A 25337-nucleotide genomic window follows, 5' to 3' on the forward strand; every position below is an offset into this window, starting at 1 on the left:
GCCTCTTTCCAGAATAGATAACCTCACTTGACATTCCCTTACATGAATTTGTACTGATATGTCAAAGTACAAAATGAAAAATGCTGTAATAGAAGAGAGAATAGACTGTAATTGAAGGATTTCTCATGTTGCCGTGCCTTTTTAGGTGGATGTTTCATATCTTCATTTAGAAATGAGAAGGATAAGGAAGATCTTCCACCCAAAATGCATGTTTGGGCTTCTGATTATGTATGCTTGTCTCCCTTTCATAGATGCCTGTGTTTGGTATGTAATCAGCCTAAGATCACAGGCTGAAATTTGGAGGCAGAATAGGGATCCAACCCTAGTAAGTGAAGCTCAGCTTCAGATGTTGGAAGTGGGGCAAAGATTCTACTATGACAGTATATGTGGAAGTGCCCCTCCTCCATTATGCCTCAGTACCTTTGCACTTGCTGATATAGAATTCTAAGAGAAACCACCTACACTGAAATCAAAATAATTCTATACTAATTGTATAGAGCAGGTAACGTTCCAGAATACCTAACTTGAATCCCCACGGGTGTTCAACTGACTCTCAGTTTTTATCAATCAATTTGGGAAAGTGGCCAGGATCCCATTTGAATCTTAGTAGGTTCTAATAGCACGTGGATAATCTCTTCCACAACTTCAGATAAGGGATGTTTTTGATTGTGGAAAATGAAGAGACAGGCAATAGAAGTGAAGAGTTCTGTGTAAGTGTAGTCATTGCCTTAAAGCACCATGAATTTCTTAAACCTCACTGTGTTTGATTCTGCTGTCACTCCAGCATGACTCGAGTTTGACCATTTGGAAAAAGCAGCTATTAAGAATCTTGCATGTGCTATGCCAGCTGTCTGTCATTTTTAGAATATGGCTTTGGTTCTCTATTTTGAGAAGGCATTTTATTCAGTTTCCAGTTGGTCAGCATTACTAAGAGACTCAATTCATCAGAGGTTACTTACAGGGCAAGCTCAACTGGGAGAGGGAGATGCAGTGATTCTAAAGCATTATGAATGCAGTCCTTTCAAGGGGAGGCAACTCGGTTTCCACTCGAGATGCTACCATGTTCTGCTGGACAGCAGCTGCCATCCCACAGTTCAGTGTTGGGTTTTTTTTTTGTTTTCATATTGTTAAGGAATTCTTGTGAGTTATTTCAGAGATGTTTGGAATGATATTCTTTATTATTCTAGGAACTTGTTTGATAGAGACTGTTGTGTATTCTAATGAAAGATACTAGGTCCAAAGTGTAACAACCTTTCAGCAAGGGATAACTTAGAGCCAAAGCAACACTTTCTCCTGTTATCTCAGTCACCGGTTTTAACACTCAGAATGGTCAATACTCACAATTTTAGCTTAGAGCTGAATTTGATAAAAATAAGTTTCTTTTTTTATGTTCCTTTTTTTATTGACATAAATTTTTCCTAGAGTTAAATGTGCAGATTTTAAGCATATGTAAAATTTAATGAATTCTGACTGATATTCATTCCTGTTTAACCATCTTTAAATCAAGATATAGATTATTTCCATCACCCCAGAAACTTCCTTTATTTTTACTTCTATTCTCTTGATCCTCTTCAGGCAAATATTGTTCTTTTTGTCACCATAGATTAGTTTTGCCTGTTCTAGCATATGAATAAACTCATCTATATTTATCTTCTATGCCTGGCTTTTTTTTCACCTACCATAATATTTTTGAGGTTTGTCCTTATTGTTACATGTATCAGTAGTTCTCTGTAAGTTGTTTTCACCAAAAGTGGGAAATTGTAGTCATTATTTCTTTTGAGTATTTTTTTTTCCATCTCATCCTCTCTCCTCTCTTTTTGGGACTCTGACCCTGTGGTTAGACTGTTTAATATTGTCATTCATGTCTTTATAAAGTTTTGCTCACTTTTCCCAATTTTCATTTTCTTTTTTCATTGGAATAGATTTCTATTGATATTTCTTCAAGTTCACTAATTTTTATTCTCTAGTCTGCTCTTACATTCATCTGATAAAATTTTTGTTTCTAGTATTATAATTTTCAGTTCTAGAATTTTCATTTGGCCTTTTTTCATGGTTTATAGTTCTCTGTTGAGATTATTATCATTTAGTTTTTACTTTAAGTCCCTAAACATTATCATAACTTCTCTAAAGTATGACTATGCTAATTTTAACATGTGAGCTACCTCAGGGACTGCTTCTATTGATTCGTTTTTTGTTTTTTGTTTTTTTTTCCTTGATTATGGGTCTTTGTAATCCATTTTTAAAATTGTAATTTTTTTAATTACATGCACATTTTATGTAATGCATTATAGAGACTCTAAACTCCATGATTTTCCTTTCATGAGTGTTGTTTGGTCTTCAACATGGACTTCAAAATGAGTTTCAAACTGAATATTTTGTATTGTGCACATAATGAGCTATAAAATTTGGGAAGTGATTAGATAAATATTTACAGATATGTTTTCCTTTCTCTGCAGCCTGATCTTTTCTGCATGCCTCAGCAGTTTGAGCCTCTAGCATTTTTCCCTCTCACATTCCCAACTTTTGCTTAGTACTTTTGCTGATCACAATACTCTTTACACTAATTTGTGATAATCTATTTACTTGTTTATATACCCTTTCAACTATGGGGGCATGAAGGCTTTACCTTGTTTTGTCTGGCTCATTATTTGTCACTGACCATACAAATATACTGATAAATGAATAAGTAAATGGAAGAATTAAACAAAATAGAAATATTTGAAATGGAAATTTGAAATGAAATGTCTGTTTTTACAAAGTCTTAAAGTAGTGGTTTTCCTAGACTGAATTTTGTCATACATTATCAGTATTTGAGTTGAGTCACTTTAACGCTAATAAAATATTTATGTTGAAAAATATATACAAGTTTATATAATTGAAAGGCAGAGGAAGGCTCTAGGTCACTGCAGCTCGCAGCTGGAAGGTTGGAGGCAGGTTAACAGGAAAGAGGGAGATTAAATTTTCAAGTGATCTGCTCTAATTTCTCTTAAGCCATAACTCAGGATAGGACTCTGGAAGTCTGGAAAGATATAAATGCACTAATGCATTTCAGAAGAGTGGGTGACAATGGTTTTCTGTCACTTATGTCACATAGGTTAAATTTGAATGTACAGTGAAACTCCATTTTGCCAAGTAAGAGAACCCGGACCAATTTATACAGAAAATTCTAGTATAATAACATAACAGTGTAACGTTAATAAATGGTCTGCATTTTCTTTTTGAAATAAAGATCGCTGAGATAGTGAAAAGAAATTTTAGGACACGGTTTGGACCTTTCTGCTTATCCATAAAAGGATTGAATTTCATTGTTTTGCATTCTCAAATTTTCCTGTAACATTAACTAATAAGCCTACTTATTCCTTCATTTATTCCTTTATGCACAATCATTTTTTATATGCATCCTTCAGGCAAAGATGGTGCTAGGCCTTGGTTACGTATAAATGATTAAGACACAGTCCCTCCCCATTAGGTCTCATGGGAAACTATAATGTACTTCATAATATATAAATATTGACATAAACTACAGGAATCCCAGGGAAGAATGTTTACCTTTGCTTGAAAAGAAATAGGGAGTGTACCTGGGAGAAAGTGCCTCATAAATTAGAACCTGAAAACAAAGTCAAGGATTTTTTTTTTTTTTTTAAATCAGCGAAGTTGCAGATGTAAAGAAGAAAAGGAAGGAGAGAACAGTAGAAGGAAAAGCATAGAGCTAGTGCCTTAGGAGATAAAGTGGTGATAAGGCCAATGGAAATATGAATCAACCTGTTGCAGTTAAAGTACTTTGGTGATTATTAGTGTCTAGTGCAACATATGGCTTTGGGCAATTGTGTATCATCTTACGGTAGTGCTATTTTCTTATTACCAGTGGCCTAAAGATCAGTATTAGCCAACTTATGCTATGCAGCTATACTTGAGGGTACAGTTACAAATTTAAAGAATTTGCTCTGCGGACATGTTTTATTTGACCAGCACAATCATTTAAACAATTTTTTTTTTTTTTTTTTTTTTTTTTTTTTTTTTTTAGTTTGAATGTACTTATCAGTTTGCAACAACTTCCACATGTCTTTGTTGCTCTATGTATGGTACTTCACACACTTAGATTTTCTTGCTGATCCCTAAAGGTATTTTAGCGTGCAGTCCTTTATCCAGAGGCTGGTTTTATGATCATTTAAAAATTTTTTCCAACATAAGACACAGTATGAGTAAACAGTTGGATTGACGTTGATTTCAGAGGTTGTGCTGTTTTGTGTTATTATGTTTGAATCTGAGGAAATTCTGTTACTTTGGACAGTAAAATAAACAGTTTTGGTTTTAATGGTTGGATTATTGGACATTAGTCCAATTATCCAGCCAGAAGAGCTTAAATTACAAGAACCTAGAAATTAGCTTGGACACATGCCTCAGCAGTGACTTCAGGAATGTACTTACTGAAGCTGGCAAAAATAATTATTTTGTTGCACAGTATCGTGCTTGTAGGAAGGAAGAACCGTGATAATAAAACAACAATAACACAACAGAGTTATTTTAAGGGAAGTGTTATCCTTGATAGAAGCAGAACAAAAAGCCCCCTGAGATCTGAGTAAAGGAGATCTTAGGACAGAACCTCCAAAGGGAAAATGATTGTGATTCCAACACACCCCAGTACATTTCCCAGAATTGTACCACTCCCTTAATTCCTGTCGTTTTATTTCTTGCAGTGATAACCTAGCTCAGCTCCCAGGGCTGTGCTTCTCACCCTAAAAAACTCTCGCCCCTATTTAGGTGGAACCCCTTTGTGTTCTCTACTTTAGCACACCAGAGACACAAAGAAGTAGTAGCAAGTAACTCTCTTACATACTAAGAAAGATTAATGTATATATAAAACTTACACAGGGAAGACTTGTGTAACATTATTCAGCATAGTTCCTGATTCTCAAATAGCTACACTGTTGCCTCCTACGGTCCTCCTGGTGCCTTGCTTGGCTTCCCTCCTCAATCTACACCTTTAGCAGACACCTGTCTCTGCCCTTGTAGGGCAGGCACCTGCTGACGACCAATTGCTTTGCTGTAGTGACTCCCAAGAGCTTTTCTAATGACCCGTCTGCTTGGGATCTAGACTACTGTAAAGGACTTCCTTTTAAATCATTAAGTCTCTTTCCTTATAAACTTGGAATCATTTGCTCTGTTTTGACAGATGAGAAATTTTTTTCCAGTGGATTGGCAGCCCAATTGATAATTGCTATTTCCATCCATTAATGATGGAGCCTCTTAGGATCAGCTGATTAGCCACACCTACTTTTGAAGCTTTCTAAGATTTGTTCATAGACTAGGAGAGGGGATAGGATTTTACTTATTTCAGTCTCACGGTGGCTTTAATCATACAGTATGGCACATATACATGGAATAATAGAAAGTTCAGCTTTTGCCCAAGTTCACCAAGAAATCTATCCATGTCTGGAGCTGTTGCCCATATTGTGTTGTTATTACTGTAGTCCAGTTGATAGTGCTTGGTAAGCCAATGTGATAGTGCCCATATGTTGGTACAAAGGTCTCGATCAATCCTATGAAATTACCACCAAAGCAATAGAAGGGAAGTATTTCACCGAGACAATCACTGAAGCTATTAGCTCCTAAAGGAATCATTTGTTGCTCCAGAGGCTGCTGGTGACTTCCAAACGTTGATATGTTAATGTGGGTGTTCATGGGTACCCATTGTGTGTATTCAGGAAACAACTAGTAGCTAAATACATTGTCATTCTGAAAATTGATGAACAGTATTTGTTAGTATTCTCCTCTACCACATCTGCCATTCTAAGTGTGGCCATTAAACTGCATAAAATGTGTTTCTCATGAGACCTTTTTTTTTTTAGTAAATATAACATGAATTTTACATTCAGATAAATATTGAATTCACTGAAAAAAATTCTGATGTTGCTGCCTTTACTTAGAATGTTTTAAAATCTTTTTTATAGACATTGCCTTTAGAGGTTTTAGCACATTCTTTTGCATATTCTCAATAGTGACAATTTTTTTTTAATCATTTCTGGGTAAGTTTAATTTTTGGAAATAGTCAAGAGTTATTTGGTGTGAACTCTGGTAAATAAAGTGGCTGGTGATAGTAGGTATTATAACCTTGCAGGAGGAAATAAAGTTGAATATGATGATAAACAATGAGGTCTTTGTTTTTTCTTGTTTTGTAGATCAAGCTGGCTGCCTCAGATCTTCCTCTTCTCATCTATATCCTCTTCTCACCTATACAGATGAAGAAGGAATGGTGGCGTGAATATCAGCATGATATTGGTCAATGCCTGAAAAGCCACCGACAATGTGTTTTCCAACCAGAAGGTTTTAACTTGGAACTCTCTCATAAAAAGTGAGTAAAACCTCTTTTCTCTCCAAGATGCTTTACTGTAACTACTACCATGAGACATTTTGTGAAAGGAGGGACAATGTTCTGTTTTTTGGCTCACGTTTGTGTTTCCCACACCTCATGTTCTGCATGGCACATAGTAGTGTATTCAATAAATATTTGTTGAGTGAACAAAATGTAAACATGTTGACTTTTCAATGAACATTAGCCCTACTGTTAGTGAAAGCAGTGCTAACGAGATAACTTTTAGGTAATTATAAATTATAAGTGAATGTAACTAAGTTTCTACTATCAAATAGGTTATTTTTGCTTATATTAATATATTTTAAAAGATAATAAAATTATTTCATAATGGCCATGTAAGATTATTTAGATTTTGTTATGCTCTGACAATATAGGACAAGTATTCACAAAAATTATGTTGTTTTCTAGAGTAGTCTTGTTCATCTATTGAGTAAGCGCAATGATCCTGCTAAAGGTCAGTGAGAACTGTGACCAGTTCTTTGCCCAAAATCTTCTACTGGCTCTACATATGCTATGATGGGCTCTCTCCAAGGAGCTTTGGATTGGGCAATTCCCATTGCCTAGAATTCACTTCTGCACATATCTCCATGGTCAATTTTTTTTATTGTCTGTAAGTTTTAGCTATAAACTATAGGATTCTAGAAGATAATTTTTCTAATTCTCATCGATCTTATGAGCTTTTCAGGAAAAATTACGTCAATTTTGAAGTAATATTATCTGAAATAAAATTAAGGTAAATAAAAAAGCAGAAACTTGGAAATGGTATTAATAGGCAGATAATTTAGTTGAAGTCATCGTAGTTAGGTTGAAAAGCCTGTCTTCACTTTGCAAGATTTCGTGTCTTTTCAAGGAAAGGAAAGTAGATGCAGAAACATGATTTTCTTTTCTTAAAATATTTTATGTATTTATTTGAGAGAGTGCATGCAAGAGAGCATGAGTGGGGTGGAGGGGATGGGCGGAGAAAGGGGGAGAAGCAGACTCTCCACTGAGTGGGGAACCTGACATGGGGCTCGATCCTAGGACGCTGGGATCATGACCTGAACTGAAGGCAGATGCTTAACTGACTGAGCCGTAATTTTCTAATCTTAGTTTTGGTTGGTTATTGAGCATCTTGGTTTTTAAGTATGTTAATTTTATGAAGTGACAGATTAATGGTCCTTGAAACTTATTGTCATTTCTCTTTACTTTTTTTTTTTCTCAATTAGGTATCTATTCTATTTCATATTCCTACAGGCACATTTGATTGATAAAATACCTTCTAAGAGCAATATTTTAGTGTTATTTTGAGGCTGGTATACTTAGCCTAGAAATAAATAAAAGAACATTGCCATTTTAGGAGAGACAGCTGAAAAATGAGAAATACAGAGATGTTTGCCAAAGGACAAATATTTAGTAGAAAGAACATTTCTTACTTTCACATTGAGTCTGGGAGTATTAGGAAAATGGAGGAAATTTGTGAGCGATCTTGTAGAGAGTGTGTCTAGTTGACTTTTAATGGAAATATAATCTTGAAAATGAAAATATCGATATATCCCCTAAGTGTAAATTTTACTTTACAACGATATATGATCTTAGTTAAGTGGGATATTATTAGAGTTTTTTAAACTCTTTTGTTATCACTCCATTTCCATCAGGTTATGAGAACAGTTTCTATTATAATGTTCAAAATCTGATTTTTTAAAAATCCATGTCTCTAATTTGGATTATCTCTGGGAAACCTGTCCCCATGAGGGGACATACTGCATTATAGGGTTATAAGGGGAGATTTAGGGCTGGAAATTGGAAGAGAAGCTGTGTCACTGCACTTTAATGTTTGTCCAGAAAGATCATTTCCAGTAACTTCGTTTTGAGAGTTAAACTGTATTTTGTATTTTTAGGTAGACTGGTGATTTGTTGCTGGTGTTTTTACCAGAGGGAGATTTATAGAGGATTAGTGAGGTCACAGGAGTTTTATTTTTTAATTCATTGCATAGACTACGTAGTGTTGAGATAAAAGGTGGTTTGCAACTGCACTTTGGAAGAGAATGGTCATTTATTCAGCTTCTTTTGCTATGAAAATTTTTTATTTGTTGTAACAACATTATTGCCACAAGTCAAATAGGAAATCTCATAGTATAGCTTTCTTTGTTGTAGTCTCCAGAATATTACTCTTCTAAGTTTATACTAAAAATGTGATTTCAGAGTCCCCCAGATTCCAATACCTGGCTCCATAGTTCTTCCTGAAGTAGATAAAATATTAGGAACAGATTTGTATCAGCTTTCATATTCCTAGTTTTTCTCTCTCACTTTCTTCTTGGACTTTGGAAAAACAGCTGCAAAGGTTGGTTTGAGACCTTTTATGACTTCTCTCACTCACAGATTCGACTATTTTAGTGTTGACCTTTGTCCCTTCTCTCAGGGATAGAGATAACTTGATACCACTAGTCACAGAGAAGGAAATTGAACATCAAGGATGGAGAGAAGTAAACTATAGAGAAGCAATATCAGTGAATTTTAAGGCAAAAAAAGAATGGCAATACCCTCTGGGTATTTTCACATAGAATCAGGTTATAGAAGCAGATAAAAATGTTTTATTGTTTTAGTTTCTTTGTCTAGAAGCATAAAAAGAGCTGAAGAGATGGAAAGCCATAAAGTCTTGCTTGAAAAAGAACTCTGATAATCTTGTTAGGCTGAATTTAGATTGTTACCAAATGTCTTTATTCTTTTTACCTCTTCTACTTGTAAATACATTTTTAAGTTCTTTCTGAATTTTGAGCATCTGTATTTCACCTGAAAGCCCATGCCAGATAACTGAAGGGATTGCTGATTCTTTTACTGCCAATACATTAATCTTTCTTCCATAGCCCCCTCCAAATATATATGCCAACAATTAAGGTATATTCACATAAAAGGAACATGCTCACAAAGTCATCATCATGTGTGTTACTGCTGGATTTATTTTTATTATGACATTTATCACTCTCTGGTATATTCTTGTTTATTTGTTTGATTGTTTGTGTCCTCCCACAAGATGGTAATTTTTATGAGAGGGAATATTCGTCTTATAAACCTAGAAAGTGTCAGGCACACAGCAGATGTTAAATGTTGGTTGAATAAATGGATGAATGAATCGCCCAAGGCAGACCACTTCCACAGTGAAACAGTACCCTATCTCGACTTTGCAGAAAATTCTAACCACTGTTTGGAGATCCACATCTGAATGTCCAACTGCCTTCTTAACTCTTCTACTTGACTGTCTGACAGGAATCCCACGTTTAACGTTGTCCACAATATACCTTCTAATTTCTCAAACCAAATCTGTTCCAAGTTGAATCCATGTTTTAATCATCTCAAGTAAATGGCTACTTGATTTCTTTTTTTTTTCCTTTCCCCCTCTGTGTACAATCTATCAGTAAGTTCAGACGGCTCTACTTCCCAAAAAATTTTTCAAATCTGTCTTCTCTTCTTCACCTTTCCATTTTTCACTTGGACAAGCTACCACTGTCTCTCACGTGGACATCTGTAATCGCCTCTAAATTAATGGTTTCTCTGCTTCCATTCCTGCCCTCCATCATCTGTTCTCCCGCACAGCAACAAGAGTACTATTTTAAAAATCCTAATCCCTTTTAGAATGCCTTCCCTTTACCATTAGAATGAAATCTGAACTCTTTCCTGTGGTTCTGAGGACTTCGCCTCTTCCACCTGACCCTGTCCTCTGCTTCTCACTAACCTCCAGCCACAACGATGCTCTTCCTGTTCTTCAACTAGGCCATGGTCACTCCTGGACTTAGGACCTGTTGAACTTGTCATACCCTCTGTGTATGTTTTGCTCCCAGTTTTGCCATTTCTAGCTCATGTTGCCATTCAGATATCAACTTTAATCTGCAAAAGTGGCCGCCAATCATTCTATCACGTTCCTGATTTATTTTCTTTGTAGAACTTAAACTTTAGAAAGGGACTGTGAACTTTCCTTCTGGAACAGAAACTCCACGAGAGCAGAGAACAAGGACTTTTTTTTGTTTGTTTGTTTTTTTAGGACTTTCCCTTTCTTCTTCCATATTATATCCCAGGACCTAGAACAGTGTCTGACATGTCCTGTGCAGGTGCTTAATAAAATATAATGAGTGGATATGCAGATGAACATGCAGAGATATATCTTCAGAGGAGTTAAAAAAGATAACTAAAATATCCTTACCTCTCTTTCCTTAGCTATGGAAGCGTTTCAGACTTGCTAAAACTACCAACTGACACAAAGATAAGGTAGGAAGAAAAGATAAATAGTTCTGTGAGCTCTGAGCTTACGGGAGAAAGGCAGAGGTAAGAAAAGCCTGTGTGTTCAAGTGCCTAGGGAAGAAGTCAAGTGCCCGTTTGAATGGCTCTGTTATTAGTAGGAACGTGCAAGTCTCCATATTTTGAGGCCTTCCCGCCAGCTGCCATTTCTCTGACATTCGGGTGTCAACTGGAGAAGATACTTCCCGTAAATCTTCCTTGAGAAGCCATCAGTGCTTTTTCTTTTAAAAAAGTGAAAGTTTCAATTAGATTTTTGAAAGGAAGGTTATCTTCGAGATGTAAATAATATGTTAACATTGTACTCATCTCTAAAAAGCTAAGTACATTAACTTGGAATGTGCTGAGCTGAGGTAAATTGATATCTAGCCTGTAGTTGCCCGAGGATTTTTGTCTTGTTTCTTCATACAGGAGAGAAAATGCAAGGGAGCAGGGATCAATTAATTGCCTGCTGGGGTACTGCCCTATCTATTTCAGGCAGAGAAAACTGGAGAGGGCTGGCTGGTTCAACCTCTAAGTAGCTTCTTGCCGAGGGAGCTCAGTTTCAAAATCCTAGAAACCATATGTGTTCATTTAATCAGAGTTTGGCTCTGAGGAGAATTAAAATGAAAGGAAATTCCACAATTAGAAGGTGTGGAAGTGGAAAGCCGACTAAGTCAAGCCCTTGGAGAGGCAGTGCGGATTGGTGAGATTACATTCTTAGGGTGGATAATAGGCTAAGGTTTTAATTTCCAGATTCTTTCATTTAAGAGCTTCTGTGTCTAAATTCTAGTGGAATGGAAGCCTGTCCAGGCTTTTCTTCCCTCCATTTTAAGGACCTCACCTTTGTAGTTCTTACCTACAACCGAAACAGGGGAGAGTTCCATGTTTGCAAGGGATCTGAATAGAAGTTTGTAGCAAAGACCTGGACAAAAAGCCTAGCTTCACAATGGGCTTTGTTCTCCTTCTTTCCCAGGATGTAGTTCCTATTCTATCAGGTTGGCTTTTCACTAAAATACCAGAATAATGAAGAGAAGAAAGTTTCATGGAGGCTCATCGGAGCCACTGTTTGTTTTTATTTGGGACCCCTGCGGGAAACCTCTGCTAAATTAACTTGGTGACAAGTTATGAATTGTGCATCGTTAATCAACGTTGACATGGAGCCATGCACAGGGAGGTGGTCCAATCAGATAGAATGGGACCAGGACAAAGCCTGGTGGCATTCCCAGCAGAGATGGGAAGACGGAATCTGAGTTTAGACGTTTGGAGGGAGAGATGGATGCCTAGTCTTAAATCCAGTACTAACATAGAATTGTTCTATTTTTAATTTTTTGAGGAAATTTGGTATTGTTTTCCATAGTAATGATACCAGTTTACGTTCTCATCAATGGTGTTAGGAGGTTCTCTGTTTTCCACACCCTTGCCGAACTTTTTATCCTTTGTCTTTTTGATAAGTGACTCTGACAGGTGTGAGGTGAATCGCATTGTGGTTTTGATTCGCATTTCCCTGATGGTGAGTGATGTTGAGTGTCTTTTCATGTGTCTGTTGGTCATTTGTATGTCTTCTTTTGAGAAATGTCTATTTGGATCTTTTGTTCATTTTTTTAAACAGGTTTCTTGTTTTCCTGTTACTGAGTTGTTGGAGTTCCTTATATATTTTGATATTAAACCCTTATTAGATATATGCTGTGCAAATATTTTCTCCCATTCCGTAGGTTACTTTTCCCCTCTGTTGATGGTTTCTTTTTCTGAGTAGAAGCATGTGGTTTGGTGTAATCCTACTTCTCTGTTTTTGCTTTTGTTGCCTATGCTTTTGGTGTCATATCCAAAAAATCATTGCCACCTCCAATGTCACGAAGGTTTTTTCTCTATTTTCTGCTAATAGTTTTATGGTTTAGGGTCTTATATTTAAGAGTTTTTTGTTTGGTTTGGTTTTACATTTAAGTTCTCAATCCATTTTGAGTTGATTTTTGTGTATGTATAAGGGTCCGGTTTCATTCTTCTGCATGTGGTTATCCAGTTTTCCCAACACTGTTGGTTGATAGGACTTTCCTTTTTATATTATTTGCTCTTGGCAGGGTTATCAAAGTTTGGTTGACCATAAATGGTTGACTTTATTTTTGGTTTTCTTATTCTGTCTTATTGGTCTATATGTTTGTTTTTATGCCAGTACCATACTATTTTTGATCCCCCCTAAATATATGTATTCAAAGGGAATGAAATCAGGATCTTGAAGTGATAACTGTACTCCCGTGTTCATTTTAGCATTAGTCATAATAACCAAGATATGGAAACAACCTAAATGTCTGTCAACAAATAAATGGATAAAGACAATGGCATATGTCTATATACATATATATAGACACCATGCGTTAGCTTTTGGAATACTAGCTTTTGTTAATAGTCAGTTGTGGCCATTTCATAATTTATAAATACATTAAAAATCAAGTTGTCCACCTTCAACATATATACTTTTTATTTCTCATTTATACCTAAATAAAGCTGGGATGGGAATCAATTAAAAAAAAAAAAAAGAAACCCAGCATTAACAACTTTAATATGGGAAGAGCATGTGATTAAAAAAAAAAGTAGGGGCGCCTGGGTGGCTCAGTGGGTTAAGCCGCTGCCTTCGGCTCAGGTCATGATCTCAGGTCCTGGGATCGAGTCCCGCATCGGGCTCTCTGCTCGGCAGGGAGCCTGCTTCCCTCTCTCTCTCTCTGCCTGCCTCTCTATCTACCTGTGATCTCTCTCTGTCAAATAAATAAATAAAATCTTTAAGAAAAAAAAAAAAAGTAAAAAGAGTACAAAGAAAAAAACCCACTAATAAACAAGTAGAGGTCTAGAAATGATTTTTTTATTATTCACATATACATTGGCTACTTCTGTCTTCCTCAGGAACTTTATTCGAAGGCTTGCTTCCTTCATCTTTCTTTCCCTATCCTCTTTCAAATATAGGAATAGCTCTTCAATTAACCAACAGTTTTGAGTCTGCAATTTGCTATGTACCCAAAGCAATGAATAAAATAAGCTGTACATCAAGGTATTTAAATAGGAAGGTAAACATACATGTACACAAATTTAATTTTATATAGTATTTTATGTACGACGTATATGTTCAAGAGATACAAATAGCACTGATGCAAAAAAAAAATGCTTCAACCCATGTGAGGTGTGTGAAGTGCTAAGAATGAGATATTTTTTTTTTATAAAGATTTTTATTTATTTATTTGACAGACAGAGATCACAAGTAGGCAGAGAGGCAGGCAGAGAGAGAGGAGGAAGCAGGCTCCCTGCTGAGCAGAGAGCCCGATGTGAGGCTCGATCCCAGGACTCTGGGATCATGACCTGAGCTGAAGGCAGAGGCTTTAACCCACTGAGCCACCCAGGCGCCCCAAGAATGAGATATTTAAGTGCATTGAGCAAGGGGATTATGGAAGTGCTAACCAGCTGACTGATTACTGTGTTATTTGGGGCATGATCTTTTTTTTAATCAGAGGGTAGAAAGGCTGTTCTGGGTTAGCTCTGCTTCATTCATTTCTAAGACATAGACCTGTTAATAGAAAATTTGAAATCAGTAATAATGTTGTATTTATATAACTCCAGTGTAATTAATTAGAACATAAACTTTTAAAACAAGGTTTTATTTATTTATTTGACAAAGAGAGAGTGCATGTGAGCACAAGCACGGGGAGCGGCAGGCAAAGGCAGAGGGCGAAGCAGCTCTCCGCTGAGCAGAGGACTCTGGGATCATGACCTGAGCCAAAGGCAGACACTTAACTGACGGAGGCACCCAGGTGCCCCTAGAACATAATCTTTTAAATAAGAGTGGCAGTAACAGAAAACAGATTCTTTTTGACAGAATAAATAAAAATGATAGTCTGCTGTGTTTTTTGGCATCATTTGTCAGGTTAATTCTTTTTTTTTTTTTTTTTTAAGATTTTATCTATTTGTCAGAGAGAGAGAGCATGCACAAGCAGGCAGAGTGGCAGGCAGAGATGGAGAGAGAAGCAGGCTCCCTGCCCAGCAAGGAGCCTATGCAGGACTCAATCCCAGGACCATGGGATCATGACCTGAGCCAAAGGCAGAGGCTTAACCAACTGAGCCACCCGGGTATCCCTATCAGGTTAATTCTTGTTTGTACTTAAGTCCTTTTTTTTTTTTTAATCTAGAATCAGAAAATGTTTTAAAAGAAAATGTACCAGGCACCTGAGTGGCTCAGTTGGTTACGTGTCTGACTCTTGGTTTCAGCTCGGGTTGTGATATCAGGGTTGTGGGGTTGAGCTCCTCATCGGGCTCCATACTCAGCACTCTGCTTGAGATTCTCCCCTCTCCCTCTGCCGATGGATGCTCTCTCACTTGCACGCTCTCTCTCTCTCAAAATAAATCAGTGAAAATCTTTAAAAAATAAAAAATTGAGAAGAAATATACCAATGTATTATAAAACTCATTTTATAAATGGACTTAAACCAGAACTTGGCTTATATTATTAGTCTGTTCAAGCTAAGCTCCCATGAATTCTGACTTCTTTGCAGTACTTTGGCTGCTGCATAAACAAGGATTTATCTGAGACTGGTGCAATAAACTAAAAAGGTTATTAGATGATCTTAAATCAAAACTTTATGATAATCCATGTTGAAATTAGAGGAATTGGAAGTGAGTTCCTCTTTTACCTTTTATTCAGTAACAACTTTAGTTTAAAATATGTTATTCAAAGGCTACTGGAGCTTTCATAAATTATTCATTTGCAAAGATAGAGCTATTTCAAGCCACATCCCCTGAAACAGAATGGGTTGAGTAAGATGGTTTCGTTTTGCCAAAGCATTCATAAATTTCCCTTTGCCTTACTTCCGAAACTAATTTGGATGTCTGTTAGCTTAAGGGACACTTATTTCCCACTCTCAGGTTATCTCATCTAATAGTTCCCTTTTCTAGTACAACCTGAGGATGAGATTTTTCTCGTTCTGATTACTTTCTAAACTGAGGGGAAAATTAACTGCATCTCTGGGAATTTCAGCAGTTCTTGAATCTTCCTAGGCAAGCCCGCCTTTTCCTTAACATTGGTGATCTCATGTCATACAGAAAGAGCGAGAGTTGTTTTCTTTTTGTGTTGTCCTATTTATGCAGATTTTGATAATAATATGCTTATCTTCTTTTATTCTCTTGTTTGTGTATTTTTGTTACAGTTAGGATGACAGTACATTGATTAGGAATATTTCTTTCTTTCTTTCTTTCTTTCTTTTTAAGATTTTATTAATTAATCTCTACACCCAACATGGGGCTCAAACTCACAGCCCTGAGATCAAGAGTCACATGCTTCACTGACTGAGCCAGTCAGGTGTCCCAAGAATATTTCTAAGTAAGGTATTTTCTGGGTGGATTTCTGTTAGTCTGAATCAGCCCTCTCCATTATTGGATACAGATGCTCAGCTGGTAATCAATCATCTAAAATTATGCTTTGGAAAAACTTCATATGCAGAGATACTCAACTTGTCATAGCTACGATTTGTAAGTAATTCTACAAAATTTATATTCTGTAATCTCTTTGAAAGATTAACTCAGTGACTGAAAGATTGCTTCTCTTCCTGAAAACAAGTATTATTTAGTAAAAATGTGCTGTTTAGTGCAATATTATCAAGCTTTGTTTGGTTTCAAGTTCTGAGTCATTTATCCATTTCCTGTCTTTCTCCTTCCATGCAAAAAAGTCCCTTGATCGACCTTGTGGTGAGACCTGGAGAAGGTTGGGTGGAGAATCAGGACATGGAATTGCATTTCCATGGCTTGAAAGCAGCCTAATGGGAAGAGGTAGCAGATTCCAAAAGTCATGGGAATGGAAGCCCCAGAGAGCTTCAAGTGAGAAGGACTTAATGAGTGATAAGTAAAACAACAAACACAGATTGACTAGTTTTGCAAGAAATTTGATCATGACGTTAAGGAGACTGAAGAATGGATTAGAGTAAGGAAAGTTTCCTTAAAGCTAGAGAGATTTCAGCATGTTTCCCTAGAAGAAGAGCCAATGAAGATGGCAAGACTGATGATAGAAAAGAGCAGGAATAATTGTTAAAAACTTTTGGAAGAAGATAGAAGGAGAAAGATCAAGAGCTTGTGTGGAGGGGTTAGCAATAGCACAAAAGCAGGATACCTCTTGAGAGGCTAAAATGAGGGGAGAAAGAATTATGAAGATACAGAATGTGATGGTTAATTTTATGTGTCAACTTGGTTAGACTATGATACACAGTTGTTTGGTCAAAGACCAGTCTAGGTTTTGCTGTGAAGATATTCTTCTAGATGAGAGGACATTTAAATTAGCAGACTCTGGGTAAAATATTATTTTCCAAAAAGTGAGTTGGTCTCACCCAACCAGTTGCAGGTTCTAAGAGCAAAGTCTGCGGTTCTTAAGAAAGAAGGAATTCTGCCTACAGATGGCTTTTGGACTTGGGCTGCAACATCAACTCTTCTCCCAGTCTCCACCCTATTGAATTTCCCAGTCCCATAATTATGTGAACTAATTCCATAAGACAGACTTCTTTTTCTTTATGTACATTGGTTTTTAAAGATTTTATTTATTTATTTGACAGACAGATCACAAGTAGGCAGAGAGAGGAAGAGGCAGGCTCCCCGTTGAACAGAGAGCCTGATGCAGGGCTTGATTCCAGGACCCTGGGATCATGACCTTAGCCAAAGGCAGAGGCTTTAACCCACTGAGCCACCCAGGCGCCCCATATATATGTTGGTTTTTAATCTCAGGAGTCTCCTGGGTGAAATCTGAAACTAGCCCCTGTGCAAGGAGAGACCTAAGAAAGAGATCACTCCAGATTGGCAGTTTTATTAGGCAGGGGGAGTTAGATATGAGGCTTGTCTTGGGACGCATAAAACAAGTACATCTCACAAATTTCTGCCAGAAACTTAAGAATTTATACAGAAGGCCTTATCAGGTTCAGTCGTGTATTAAGTCCAGATGGTCTCAATAACACATTGCTCTCTCAAGGCTGCGTCCTTGAAGTGGCCGCTAGTACAGGAATAGTGAGTGGAAGGCACATTCCAAGAAGGAGGTGGTTAGATAAGGAGCCTTGGATTGCTCAGGCGCAGCTTGAGGATCAACCAGCTGTCATGTCCACTCAGTGACCTCCTCTCACAATGTATATACATCCGACTGGTTCTGTTTCTCTGAAGAACCCTGATCAATACATAGATTCAGAATGAAATGGAAGCATTTTGAAGATGTTCTGGTTGGTAATATCAATCTTTTTGGTATAACGGGGACTAAGATATGTCATGGAAGTGAGGATGAGGCTTGAAAGTAGGAAAGTTTTCAAAGAATTTTTAGGTGAATCCATGAAACTATGAATTCTTCCAGAACAGGAAGTTTATCTTATTTATTTTGTGTCCTAAATTCATAGCATGACAGTTGACATCATGGAAGTACTCAACAAATGCTTGTTTTTTGTCAAATAAGCAGAACAAAAAGATTATGAAGGCCCCAGTTAAGACTGGATACTACAAACTTGCCTTCAATAAATTGTTACAGCTGTGTAACTTTTTACAATAACGTTGGTCCTCCAGATGTTGGATCAGAATCAGTGAGCCATGGGAATCAGCACACAAAGAATTCTTGAAGGTCAAGAGATCAAAGACAACCAGTATGGCAGTAAATGAACTATGTACTATGAAAATGACACAGTGAGACCTGGGCAGGGTCAAAAAGTGAAAGAAGACAGATTGGGATGATTGGTCTGAGAGAACTGGAAAGAGCCAAGGGGATTAATGATTTAATGAAGGCAGGGAGAATGTTTAATGGGAGAAGTAGTGTAGAGAGATGAAAAGAAAGGAAGCATTTGTCTATGAGCTTCATAAGTCTCAGGGCCATGGTGGTAAGATAGTTTCTCGAGTGGCCAAAGTAGGGGTGAGATAAAGATTGGTATAGTCAAAGAATATATGGTTACTTTGCTATTTATACATATTATAAGTCCTTAATACACAATTTGTATTTTTATTCTTGCTATTTATAGGCATTTTAATTCCTTAGTATATAATTTAAGAAGATCTCAACAAATAGGAAATATAGTCAGTAATTGCATAGCATTATCTACTTTAGCTTATGAAAAATTATCTAGAGTAGCAAGGTGCTGGGTCTTTCTAGACTCCAGTCAGGGTGTTGAATCTTAAGAGCACTGCATTTGGAATTAGAAGACCTTGGAATAAGGCCAGGCTTTTCTGTTTGCTAGATGGATGAATGTGGGCAATTCATGTAACCTCATTAAGATTTATCTTACAAAAGATGAATGATAATAGTTCGGATTATTGTAAAGATTTGATAAAAATACAGAGGCCCTATTCAATTATGAAGTCTAAATATGTGGTAATATTTAGCAAATATTAATTAAACATGATACTCTCCTTCGAGGAACATTTTCCTTGAAAAAGATACTTAAAGGTTCACTTTTAGTCTGATGCTGGCATAATTAAATTAAAACATCTTAATTATGTTTATGAATTTTATTATATTTAATAATTACAAGTATTCAAGAGAGCATTATGTATAGTTTAATCTAATGTAAACCAAAACCAAAAAACAGATTTAAAAAGTCCCTGAATATACCTTAAATGTTGTGATTTCCCTTGTATTCAAAGGGATAATTCTTATTCTTATGGTTCTCCCTCCTAACAGCAGAGATGGAGTAGATTTGCATGTATGTGTTTAATTTACTTATTTTCTTCTTTTTTTTAAGCTTTTAACTTTTTTAATTTTTAAAAGATTTTATTTATTTATTGGGAGAGAGAGCATGAGAGGGGTAGAGACAGGGGGAGAAGCAGACTCCCTGCTGAAAAAGGGAGTCTGATGTGGCACTTAATCCTGGGCCTCCAAGATCATAACCTGAGTTGAAAGGAGTCACTTAACCAACTGAGTCACCCAGGTACCTCTTCTTCTTCTTCTTCTTTTTTTTTTTTTAATAACAGATTTATTTTATTTATTTACCTTAGAGAGAGGGAGAGCAAGAGCAGGGGGAGGGACAGAGAGAGAAAGAGAGAAGCTAACTCCCTATTAAAGGGGGAGTCTGATATGGGGCTGCATCCCACGACCCTGAAATCATGATCTGAGCAGAAACCAAGAGTTGGATGCTTAACTGACTGAGAGCCACCCAGGCGCCCCTAATTTGCTTACTTCCAATGTAATAAAATCCTAGACATAGAAGAGTAACTATAAATTGTATATACTCTGAATGCAGCTAAAGTTAACCAAAAGGATTCATTTCATGTTAGACTTTCAGCCAGGAATAAAGAAAAAATAAATGTAGCATACAAGTGCAAAAAAATTATGTAATTTTTTTTGACTAAGTGTTAATTTTATATAGTTAATGTTGTAAGTTCTGACATTCAGGCTCTTAACAGAATTCCTAGGCAGATGTTAAATATCTACCCTTAAATGACAAATCTTAACTTGAATGTTACTCCCCTGTGTAATCAACACAATATTTAGTAAAAAATATATGAACAGTGAACACCCATGATTTTCTGTACCTGAGGTGATATTTAATGCATTGTACAAAACCTATCATGACACTGTGCAACAGGAAATCCCTTTCACTTTGGATTCTATGGAGAAAAGAATTCTTTCCACCAACATGGCTTTCCTTCAACATGTTCCAGCCCTCATTATCACAGAGAATAGAACCCATGTCTTGGCAGGAGGCAAGAACACATGTGCAGAATATTCAGATTTAGAGAGAGAGAGTTTGGGATTCTTGTAGCCATTTCGGAGAGTATTAGGTTATAAAGAGAGCTACTGTAACCAAACCTCTGAAGGATGGGGGTTTAAGCGAGGTAGAATCTTAACTTCTCTCTCACATAGCATAAAATAAAGAAGGCAGACAGTCCAGGGCAGATAACATGACTTAATCAATGAGACCATCCAAGAATGCTGGATAGTGGGACTTTCCATTTTCATGGGACTTTTTTCTCTAGCTCTAAAGCAGCTCCTTTAAGTGTCCCTCTTCCCAGCCATCTAGAAGAGTGAAAGAGGAAGAAAGCTCAGCTTCTCTTTTTGCAGATGTGACCCAGAGATTGCTCGTTTCCCTTCCATTCACATCCTCTTGTCTAGAACTTACATGGTCTTACTGAACTGCAAGAAAAGCTGGGTGATATACTTTCTAACTGGGAAAATTTATGTCCTGTAATTGGTGTTGTCATCTTTTCCTCTTCTGTCTTCTACCACCAATGTGTAATCTATAAGTGAGTTCTGATATTTTGACTTCCAAATGATTTCCGTTATTTTCCATACGCCTAACAATACTCTACTTTCCTTGCCTGGCCTACTATAGTAACCTCACCGGTCTGCTTGCCTCACTGTCATTTCTCACATAGCACTCACTGAATTTTAAATATATAAACCAAATCTCATCATTCTTCTTCTTAAGCCATTGGTGTCTTCTCATTTCTAGAGAGTAAAGTCCAAACATCCCATCATGAGCCATAAGGCCCAGTAATGGGGCACCTGGGTGGCTCATTTGATTAGGCATCTGACTCTTGATTTCACCCCAGGTCATGATCTCATGAGTACTGGGATTGAATACCACATGGGGCTTCCCCACTCAGCAGGGAGTCTGCTTGGGATACTCTCTCCCTCTGTACCTGCCCCGACTCGTGCACATGCTCACTCTCTCTTCCTAATAAATAAATAAATCTTAAAAAAAAAGAAACATAGCAATGAGTAGGCTCTAGTCTGTCCACCCCCATTCTTGTACTATGCTTTTGCCTGGTCACTATGTTCTGGCCACTGTAGCATTTACCTTTTTCTAGAGCTCAGTGATCCCTTCCCACCCTCAGACCTTTCAACTCACTATTCCTTGTCCAAGAAATTTTTTGTGGGGATCTTTGTGTGGCTGGCTTACACTCATCTCTTGACACTCAGCACAAATGTCATCTCTTCTGAGAACCTTTGATGACTGCCCTCTCTAAGCAGCATGGCTTGTTTCCAGTTACGCTTTATCAGCCACCTTGTTTGTTTCCTTCATAGCACTTATTAAATTATGTAACAATCCCATTCGTTTGCTTATTGATTGGTCCATTGTCTCCTTAGTAGAACATATTCCTTTAGATTGCTTGATTTACCTCTGATTCTTGGACACTGACGTGTAAAAAGAGCTTAGCAAATGGTTCATTGAAGAAGTGACTTAATAAATAGGTGGATTTCATATGCTTCTTACAAATAAAAATCTGGTGTCCATGATGGAAAAATCAAGTAAACAAAGCTTTATACAGGTTTACCTTTATTAGTTTCATTTTTGGCTTTGGTGTATTACATTTTACACTGGAGCCATGAATTTATCAACCTCAGATGGTGTTTGGAGTTTTAGCCATCCTCTTCTGTGGCAGGTTGAATGGTGGACCTCCAGAATTTATGTTCATGTCTTAATACCTGGATCCTGTGAATGCTACCTTATTTGAAAAAGGGTCTTTGTGATGTAATTATGTATCTTGAGATGAGATCATCTTAGATTAACTGGATGAGCCCTAAATCCAATGACTGATGTCCTGGTAAAGGTAGAGAGAGATCTGAAGAACTAGAGAATGTGATATGGAAAGAGAAGTAGAGATTGGAGTTATGCTGCTGTAAGCCAAGGAATGCCTGAGCCCCTGGAAGCTGGAAGAGGCAGGAAGCATTCTCTCCTAGAGGCTTAGCAGTGACTGGGACCCAGCTGGGACTTGATTCAGACTTCTGTCCTCCAGAACTAAGAGAGAACACTTGAAGAAATCTTTAAGTCATCTGAGGTATTTTCCAGTATAAGTATGGCCCAAATATTGCACGGAACATACTTATACCAAAACATTATTTGTTATTTATCTGAAATTCTAATTTAACTGGGCATTCTGCATTTTTATTTGCTAAATCTGGCAATTTTACTCTAATCCCAAGAATATGTGAAAATGAAGAATTGGCTGGGAATGTTATGTAGATTCTGCCAAGTAAGAATTGGCATCACGTTTTTTTTAAAAAGTCTATTAAGTAACTAAAAGAAAATGAAATTGGTGTCATGGGAGTTTTAAATATGCTATAAAATCCTGAAATTTTGCCCAGAAAAGTAACTAAGCAAAATTCTTGGAAATATAAAAGGTCTTTGGTATTTTAAATCTGATCTAAAACTATCTCAGGAGTGGCTCATTTGTTTCTATTGACTGTAAAAAGTAAGAACTAAATTCCATCTGATCCTGCCTTAATTTCTTTTAACATCTCCGGGGAATTAAGATTGAATTAAGGACTGCCTCTTATTTCTACTACCAACAGTTTATTAGATTCAGCTTGAAAATAGGTAGATTAAAACATAGGAATTTTAAAAAAAATTAGACTGAATGTAGAATTCAGTGAAGCACAAGGAGAGGCGGTCTTCCCTAAGGGCCTACAGGGATTTCTTAGCAAAGGGTGAGGAACCTCTATGAGCCCATATTTTCTTCACCTGCCTCAAGAGCAATAAAACCACCCATGAGGCAAAATTCTGGTTTACTCTGTTTAAGTTTTGTATTCCTCATGTTTATAATCACTTTCTTTTTCTCCCCCTTGTGCGTTTTTAAGCACAAATATCATGAAACCTATTAAGTAAGTAATTAAACCCATTTCAGGATCAGTTGAGTAGGCAAATGGGGTGGGGGAAGCAATGGGGGGAGAGAGAAAGAAAATGAAAACAGGGCACTGAAATTACCCAAATCTCTGTTTTATTTAATGAAAGACTAAGTGAATTGGATGGATTTCATGTCTCTTACAAATAAGAATCAGGTGCCTGTGGTGGGCAAACCAGGTCAAAAGATCCTTATATAGAGATTTTCTTCTATGAGCTTTATTTCTGACTAGAGTGTACTGAGTGATATACTCAAGCAAAAGACAACCTCACCTCCCCTGTTAAAACTGAAGAATTAAGACTCTTTAGGAAGGAAAGAGCACTAGAGATGGAGGGAAGGAAAACAGAATATGCCAAATAGTGGATGTTAGTGCTGCAGGGGGTCCCAGAGTCTCTAGAGGGCCTTGAGACTGTGGTGGCTTAGAGGGGCTTCAGCAGTGGCATCTGGAGCTAGGGCTGAGGCCACAGAGCTCTCAGAGTCAAGGCTGAGGACAAGGAGTGGATCCCTATCACCAAACTGGGCTGCCCTGCCAAGGACAGGAAGATCAAGTCTGTGGAGGAGATTTAGCTCTTCTTCCTGCCCATTAAGGATTTTGAGATCTTTGCCTTTTTCCTGGGATATCCCTCAAGAATGAAGTTTTTGTCGTCATGCACAGAAATAATGCTCTCGGACACCCATCTGAGGGGTGGTGCAGGGCTGCCTCTAGAAGGGAGAGTAGCTGCCCCTGAATTCTGTGCATAGCTTTTATTTAGGTTTTGTTTTGTTTTGTTTTGTTTAAATCAGCAAAACAAGGACGGATGTATCAAAGTATGGGGAAGGAATACAAAGAGATAACAATTATCTTTAAGCCGGAAAGCAGGCCTGCACTCTCCCCTATCCAGGGACAATGAAGAAGGGGGTCATGGGATAAGGGAGGAACAGGATGTGTGCTAGCAATTGCCCAAAGGTTAGTTTCTTTCATAGCTCCTCATATCTGCCTTGCCCCCAGGAGATGATGAGATCCTATTCCTTCCAAGTCATTGTGTTCAACACCTGGAGAACAGGAACGCTGCTGCTGTTTCAGCTGCTTCCATAGTCACCCCTGAGGGTTTACAGTACATTTTCTAAGAATAACTCCACAGGTGTTGAAGATTATGCCAGTGTAAAAGCAGACCTGTGCTGGCCAGTGAGCCAGGATCAAGACATTAGTCACTATCAAGGATTGCAATGGACATGTTGTTCTGGGGGTAAAGTGCTCCCAGGAGGTAGTCATTGCCATCCATGGTGCCAACACCTGGCTATACTCTTCATCATCCCGTGCAGTAAGGCTACTGGGTGAATGAGATCAGAAGGCCCCATACCATCGCTTGCAAGGAGACCTGCCCCTATGACTCTGTGCTGGTGCCCTGCACCACCACCCTCCCCGCCCCAAGGCACTGTCATCATCTAGGCCACTGTGCCTGAGATGGCCAGCATCGACGACTGCCACACCTTGGCCAGTGGCTGTACCACTACCCTGTATGACTTCACCAAGGACAACTTTAATGCCATATCCAAGATCTACAGCATTCTCACTCCTGAGCTCTGGAAAGATATGTGCTCACCAAGTCTTCCTATTAAGAATCCACCAACCATGTCTATGGACCCACACCAGTCTCTCTGGAGAAAACCCATATTCCCTGATTTCAAACTGCATTACGAACCTATAAGAATTAAAACAGTATGGTATTGGAATAAAAACAGACACGCAGATCAACGGAATAGAGTAGGCAGCCCAGAAATAAACCCACATACATGTTAGTTAGTTAATTAATTAATTAATTAATTTTGAGAGAGAGAGAGAGAGCATCTTAAGCAGGCTCCATGCCCAGTGTGGAACCCAAAGTGGGCCTCAGTCCCACCACCCCGAGATCATGACCTGAGCTGAAATTGAGTTGGATGCTTAACTGACTGAGCCACCCAGGTGCACCAATGTTAATTAATTTATCGCAGAGGAGCCAAGAATATACAATGGGGAAAAGATAATCTCTTAAATAAATGTTATTGGGAAAATTGGGTAGCAACACACAAAAGAATGAAACTGGGCACTATCTTATACCATACACAAAAAATTACCTCAAAATGGATTAAA

At 37.6% G+C, this 25337-nt stretch overlaps 1 pseudogene; it reads left to right on the top strand.

The window, feature by feature from the left end:
• Positions 1-656: 656 nt before the first annotated feature.
• Positions 657-24889, top strand: LOC123927591 (annotated as a pseudogene).
• Positions 24890-25337: the final 448 nt, after the last annotated feature.

Source organism: Meles meles, chromosome 17 (assembly GCF_922984935.1).
Source record: "Meles meles chromosome 17, mMelMel3.1 paternal haplotype, whole genome shotgun sequence".
In the NCBI taxonomy this organism is placed as follows: Eukaryota; Metazoa; Chordata; class Mammalia; order Carnivora; family Mustelidae; genus Meles; species Meles meles.